Source organism: Schistocerca gregaria, chromosome 4 (assembly GCF_023897955.1).
Source record: "Schistocerca gregaria isolate iqSchGreg1 chromosome 4, iqSchGreg1.2, whole genome shotgun sequence".
Lineage (NCBI taxonomy): Eukaryota > Metazoa > Arthropoda > Insecta > Orthoptera > Acrididae > Schistocerca > Schistocerca gregaria.
In genome coordinates, this window is record NC_064923.1 from 12,150,787 (window position 1) to 12,158,782 (window position 7,996).

General features: G+C 28.7%; 1 long non-coding RNA gene across 2 annotated transcripts in view; it reads left to right on the forward strand.

Annotated features, from left to right (window-relative positions):
• LOC126365801 (uncharacterized) overlaps nt 1-3,143 on the forward strand; it is a 31,353-nt gene extending 28,210 nt beyond the window's left edge. For both annotated transcript variants that reach the window (XR_007566260.1, XR_007566261.1), the window contains one exon: nt 2,994-3,143. This is a non-coding gene — a long non-coding RNA (uncharacterized LOC126365801). The remainder of the gene's footprint in view (nt 1-2,993) is intronic.
• Nucleotides 3,144-7,996: the final 4,853 nt, after the last annotated feature.

Genomic DNA, 7,996 nt, shown 5'->3' on the forward strand with positions numbered 1-7,996 from the left:
TGGTGAAAAGAATATAAATCGTTTTATTACTATTGTTTTAATATGTATTATTTCTATAGGTTTTTTAATTATTAGCCCTAATTTAATTAGAATTTTATTAGGTTGTGATGGTTTAGGTTTAGTTTCTTATTGTTTAGTTATTTATTATCAAAATGTAAAATCTTATTGTGCGGGTATATTAACTGCACTTTCTAATCGTATTGGTGATGTTGCTATTTTGATTTCTATTGCATGAATGTTAAATTTTGGTGGTTGAAATTATATTTATTATTATAATTTTATTTCTAATTCTTTTGAAATAAAGCTCGTTACTATATTAATTGTTTTAGCAGCTGTAACTAAGAGAGCTCAAATTCCTTTTTCTTCATGACTTCCTGCTGCTTTAGCAGCTCCTACCCCTGTTTCTGCTTTAGTTCATTCTTCTACTCTTGTTACTGCTGGTGTTTATTTATTAATTCGTTTTAGACCAATATTAGATACTTATAATTGTGGTCGATTTTTACTTTTAATTGGTTGTATAACTATATTTAGGGCTGGATTGGGCGCTAATTTTGAATTTGATTTGAAGAAGATTATTGCTCTTTCTACTTTAAGACAACTTGGTTTAATAATAAGAATTTTAACTATGGGTTATCCAAAGCTTGCATTTTTTCATTTATTGGCTCATGCTTTATTTAAGGCATTATTATTTATATGTGCAGGTTCAATAATTCATAATTTAAAGGATTCTCAGGATATTCGTTTTATAGGATCAATTGTTAATTTCATACCTTTAACTTCAGTTTGTTTTAATGTTTCTAGTTTATCTTTGTGTGGTTTACCTTTTTTAGCTGGATTTTATTCAAAGGATTTAATTCTTGAGATGGTTTGTTTTAGATGAATTAATTGTTTAATTTTTTTTCTTTATTTTTTTTCTACTGGTTTAACTGCTTCTTATTCTTTTCGTTTGTTTTATTATTCAATATCTGGTGATAATAATTTTTATTCTAGATTTTCTTTTGATGATAAGGGTTATTACATTTCGTTTGTAATAACTGGTCTATTGTTTGTTGCTGTTTTTGGTGGTAGTCTTTTATCTTGATTAATTTTTCCTATTCCTCATGTGATTGCTTTACCTTATTATTTAAAGTTTTTAACTATTACAGTTGTTATTTTAGGTGCTTATTTAGGTTATCTTATTTCTAATTTTGATTTTACTCATAATTTATTTTCTTTAAGTATACTTTCTTTTGTCAGATTTGCCGGTTCTATATGATTTATACCTTTTCTTTCAACTAATTTTATTAGATATATTCCTTTAAAAATAGGTTATTATTCATCTAAGTCAGTTGATTATGGTTGAGGTGAATTACTTCGTGGTCAAGGTTTATATAGATTATTTATTTATTTAATTGGTTATATTCAAGGTTGATATGATTCTAATTTCACGATTTATCTTTTAACTTTTATTTTTTGAATATTTATTTTGGTAATATTATTTTTCGTTTACTTAAATAGCTTATAATTAGAGCGTGACACTGAAGATGTTAAGGAAGTATTTTTACTTTTAGGTATTTATAAATATAGATATATTATTTTTACAGTGAAAATGTAATGTTTTATTTAAAAAATATAAATTTTAGAAACGTTAACGGAGTTTAACCGCTAATATAAAAAGTTAGCAGCTTTCATATTGGCTTTAAATTTCCTTAATTGAAACTATTATAGTTCAATTATATTATTAACAGTAATACGCCTCTTTTTGGCTTCAATTAATAAGAATAAGGGTAGTACATACGAATCTTCCTGGTCGAAACTGACTGCAATATTTCGCTTCTTATTCTATTTAAGGTTGATTGATAATATCAATACTTTTTGAATGCAACCCAAATGTTATGTTTAACTATAACCCTTTATTCTGCTCATTGTAAAGCTCCTTGATTTCATTCATGGTATAGTCCACCTAGTAGTACTAGAATAAAAAATATTGTTGATACTGTTCAGATTATAATGTCTGATGTTTTAAAAATAATTACAATTGGTAGAATTAGTGCAATTTCTACATCAAAAATTAAAAAGATTACTGCGATTAGGAAGAATCGTAGTGAGAATGGTATTCATGCTGATTTTTTTGGCTCAAACCCACATTCAAATGGTGATCTTTTTTCTCGATCATTAATTAATTTTTTTTATAATGTTGTTGCCAGGCTTATAACAATTATTGGAATAATATATCTAATGAAAACTCTTGTAGATAAAATTAGAATTGTTTTTCTTGATTTATATCAAGCTTTCTGATTGGAAGTCAAATGTACTATTTATACTAGAAAAACAATTATCTACCTCATCAATAAATAGAGATATATAAGAATAATCGTACTATGTCTACGAAGTGTCAGTATCATGCTGCTGCTTCAAATCCAAAGTGGTGTCTTGGTGAGAATTGATTTATTGAGTGTCGAAGTAGACATGTTGATAAAAAGATTGTCCCAATAATTACGTGTAAACCATGGAATCCTGTTGCAACAAAGAATGTTGATCCATAAACTGCATCTGCAATGGTAAAAGGTGCTTCTCAATATTCATATGCTTGAAGTATTGTAAAGTATAGTCCTAATAACACTGTGAAGAATAATCCTTGTAGTGCTTGAGTATGATTACATTCTATTAAACTATGACGTGCTCATGTTACTGTTACTCCTGATGCTAAAAGAATAGCTGTATTAAGTAATGGAACTTGTATAGGGTTGAAGGGTTGAATGTCCTATTGGAGGTCATAATATTCCTAGTTCAATTGTTGGTGCTAATCTTCTTCTAAAGAATGCTAAAAAAAAAGAAACGAAAAATAATACCTCTGATGCAATAAATAAAATTATTCCTCATCGTAATCCAATTGATACAAATCCTCTATGTAATCCTTGATATGTTCCTTCTCGGACTACATCTCGTAATCATTGAATTATGGTTAGTAGGGTAATTCCAAATCCAATTATGAATAAGTTAATGTTAAATAGGTGGAATCATTTTGCTAGTCCTGATACTAGGACTATTGCTCCAATTGCTCCTGTTAGTGGTCAAGGTCTATAGTCTACTAAGTGGAATGGGTGGTTTGAGTGAGTTGTTAACATAGGTTTAATATACTTCTCTAGAATATAGAGTTCTTAAAATTGAGAAAACATAGGCTTGAATTATTGCTACTGCTGATTCTAGAATTTATAGAAGTATTTGTCCAATAATTAGTAATGAGATTAAGTTTATTGCTATAGATGGTCCTGTGTTTCCTAATAAGGTTAATAATAAGTGTCCTGCAATTATATTCGCTGCTAACCGTACTGCTAATGTACCTGGTCGAATGACATTACAAAGTGTTTCAATTAGTACTATAAATGATATTAATGCAGGCGGTGTACCTTGTGGTACAAGGTTTGTAAATAAATGATTAGTATGATTAATTCATCCAAATAATGTAAATCTTAGTCATATAGGTAGGGCAATTGCAAATGTTAATGCTAAATGTCTTGTTCTAGTAAAAATATATGGGAATAATCCTATAAAATTGTTAAATAATATTATAATAAAAATTGAGATGAAAATGAATGTTGTTCCATTAAATGATTTTGGTCCAAGTAGTGTTTTAAATTCATTATGTAAGGTTAAATTTAGTTTATTTCAGAAAATGTTAATTCGTGATGGTGTAAGTCAAAATAGTGATGGGATTAATAATAGTCCTAGAAATGTTCTAGTTCAATTTAATGATAAATTAAAGATGTTAGTTGATGGGTCAAATGTTGAGAATAAATTTGTTATCATTTTCAATTTAAGTTTTTTATTTCGATTGTTCCTTTTTCTGCTCTTTTAATAAGGTTACGCTTAAATGAGAAAAAGTTTATTTGATTAAACAAGATTAATGTAACTGAAAATATAATGAATAGTGAGAATCATATAAGAGGGGATATTTAAGGGATTTGGATATAATTTCCTCATCAGAAGTAGTCGTTAATTTACTATTATTTGTTTTAAGAGACCATTACGTACTTTCAGTCATCTGATGAATTTCAAGGTGTACTAATCTTGTTTAGTTACTTTAGATTGACACTCTAATGTTATTTATTTTAACTAACTCCTTAAATTATCTTAGATAATCACTTAATAAATAAATTTACTGAAGTTCTTTCAATTACAATTGGTATAAATCTGTGGTTTGCTCCACAGATTTCTGAGCATTGTCCAAAGAATAATCCAGGTCGATTTATTGTGAATGTTCCTTGATTTAACCGACCTGGCGTTGCATCAATTTTAACCCCTAATGCAGGAACTGCTCATGAGTGTAGAACATCTGATGCTCTTGTTAATACTCGTACTTCTGTATTTATTGGTAGGATTGTTCGGTTATCTACATCTAGCAGTCGAAATCCATCATTTTCTAAGTCTTGTTCTGGTGTTATGTAAGTGTCAAATTCTACGTCTATAAAGTCTGAATATTCATATCTTCAATATCATTGTCGTCCAATGGTTTTAATTGTAATTATTGCATCTACTGAATCATCAAGTAAATATAATAGTCGTAATGATGGAAGGGCAATAAAAATTAATGTAATTGCTGGTAAAGCTGTTCAGATTGTTTCAGTTAAGTGTCCATGGAGTATATTACGGTTAGTATAGGCAATAAATAATATATAACTTAAGGCATAACCTACAATTACTGTAATTAATAATAATACGACCATAGTATAATCATGAAAGAATGATAGTTGCTCCATTAATGGTGAAGCTCCATCTTGAAGAGATAAATTTGATCATGTTGCCATTATGAATATCTTCTAATAAAAGGTCAAACCTTTATTTGTAGAGCTTAAATCTACTGCACTAATCTGCCATATTAGAATCTAGAGATTAATGGTAATTCTGAGTAACTATGTTCTGCAGGAGGGTTATTTTGTAGTCATTCTGTTGATCTTCTTACGTTAGCTCTAAATATAATTGCTCGGTTTGTAACCATTCTTTCTCATATAATTACAATGAATATAATAATTCCTACAATAGAAATTGTAGACCCAATTCTTGATACTTCATTTCATGATGTATATGCGTCTGGGTAGTCTGAGTATCGTCGAGGTATTCCTGCTAATCCTAAGAAGTGTTGGGGAAAGAATGTTAAGTTTACTCCAATGAATATAATTGTAAATTGGATTTTTAATCATGTATTATTTATAGTTAATCCTGTAAATAGTGGATATCATTGAATAACACCTCCTATAATTGCAAATACTGCTCCTATAGATAATACATAATGAAAATGGGCTACTACATAATATGTATCATGTAATACAATATCAAGTGATGAATTTGCTAATACTAATCCTGTTAATCCACCAATTGTAAATAGGAAAATAAATCCTAGAGCTCATAATAATGGTGGATTGAACTTGAATTTAGTTCCATATAATGTAGCTAATCATCTAAATACCTTAATTCCTGTAGGTACAGCAATAATTATTGTTGCTGATGTAAAATATGCTCGTGTGTCAACATCCATTCCTACTGTAAATATATGATGTGCTCATACAATAAATCCTATTAGTCCAATTGATAGTATAGCATAAATCATACCTAATGTTCCAAACGATTCAATTTTTCCTCTTTCTAGACATACAATGTGTGAAATAATTCCGAACCCCGGTAGAATAAAAATATAAACTTCTGGGTGTCCAAAGAATCAAAATAGATGTTGATATAGAATTGGGTCACCCCCTCCTGCAGGGTCAAAGAATGATGTATTTAAATTTCGGTCTGTTAATAATATAGTAATAGCTCCTGCTAAAACTGGAAGTGAAAGAAGGAGAAGTAATGCTGTAATAGCTACAGATCATACAAATAAAGGTGTTTGATCTAAAGTTATACTTTCTGATCGTATATTAATTGCTGTTGTAATGAAATTCACTGCACCAAGAATAGATGATACACCTGCTAAGTGTAATGAAAAAATAGCTAGATCTACAGATGCACCCCCGTGTGCAATAGCTCCTGCTAGAGGAGGGTAAACTGTTCATCCTGTACCAGCACCATTATCTACTATAGAAGATGTAAGAAGAAGGGTTAGTGAAGGTGGTAGTAATCAAAAACTTGATATTATTTATTCGTGGAAATGCTATATCTGGTGCACCAATTATTAGTGGAAGAAGTCAATTACCAAATCCACCAATTATAATAGGTATTACTATAAAGAAAATTATTACGAATGCGTGAGCTGTTATAATAACATTATAAATCTTGTCATCCCCAATTAGAGATCCGGGTTGACCAAGTTCAGCACGAATAAGTATTCTTATTGATGTTCCTACTATTCCTACTCATGCTCCAAATAGGACGTATAAAGTACCAATGTCCTTATGGTTTGTTGACAATAATCATTTTTGCGGTAAGATGGCTGAATTTTAGGTGGTAGACTGTAAATCTACTTATGAGATGTTTTCTCTCTTACCATATTTAGGTCTTATATTCAATTATGATTCTAGACTGCAATTCTAGAGGTGTAAAATTTTACTAAGGCCTAAAAGATTATTCTATTAATTATCACTTTGAAGGTTATTAGTTTGATTAACTTAAGTCCTTAGTATAATGAAATTAAGGTTGATGTTGAAATCGATACTATTGTTGAAATTATTACTGTTATAGGAAGAATAATTCTTGATTTTTGGGACTTTATCTTTATAGATCACGAACTTTCTGTGTAAGATATAATTAGAGCTGAGAATCTAATACGTATATAATAGTAGAGTGTAATTGTAGTTAATACGACTATAATAGTTATAATAGTTGTTGTATTGCTTTCTATTAACGATTGTATTACAATTCATTTTGGTAAGAATCCAAGGAATGGTGGTAGGCCACCTAAAGATAGTAAAGATAAGAATATTATGAATTTAATTTCGGTTTTTATATTCCTGGCTGAATAAATTTGATTTATGAAAAATAAAATTATTTGCTTAAATAATAAAACTATAATTAATCTTAATAGTGTGTAAATAATGAAGTTTAGTTCTCAGATGTTTTCTCTGAGTGTTAATGATCTAATTATTCAACCTAGGTGTCTAATTGGTGAATATGCTAAAAGTTGTCGTAGGGATGTTTGATTTAAACCTCCTATTGCCCCAATAATAATTCTTAAGATAATAATTGTTCAAATGAAAGTTCTTAATTGAATACAATAGGATAAGACCATTATTGGGGCGATTTATTGTCATGTTATTAATGTTAAACAATTATTTCATCTTGAGGCTCCTATGACTTCTGGAAATCAGAAATGGAAAGGTGCAGCTCCAATCTTTAATAATAATCTAGATCTAATTATTATTGATGGGATAAATTCTGTTTCCCATCCCATGGGATATTTTATTTGAATCAGCAAAATTGAAAATAATAGTATTGTCGATGCTATTGCTTGGACAATAAAATATTTAATTGATGATTCGATTATTATTATATTTTTATTTCTTGTTAGGAGCGGAATAAATGAAAGTAAGTTGATCTCAAGTCCTATTCAAACCCCAAATCAGGAATTTGATGAAATGGACAGGATCGTTCCTATCATTAATGTTGATAGGAAGAGAAGTTTTGTAGAGTTGTTGGTAATTAAAAAGGAGAGGACTGATACCTTTATAAATGAGGTATGAACCCATTAGCTTGTTTAGCTTACCTTTTTACATTAAGGTGTATGATGCTCGTTAGTTTTTGATACTAAAGGAGGTAGTTTAATTCTATCTTATGTAATTTTAATGAAGGTAATTTTATTTACTTTATGTACCCTATCAAGGTAACCCTTTAATCAGGCACTTCATTTATTTAATTTATAAATTAAAAGTTTTTTTTGTAATTCTTTTATTTATTATTTTGGTTAGTAAGGATTAATTTATCCTGCTCCTTTTATACTTTTTTATACAAATATACAATAAATAATTTATATTAATATATTACATTTAACAAAATTTAAAAAATTATAAGTTTATTTTATTATTAT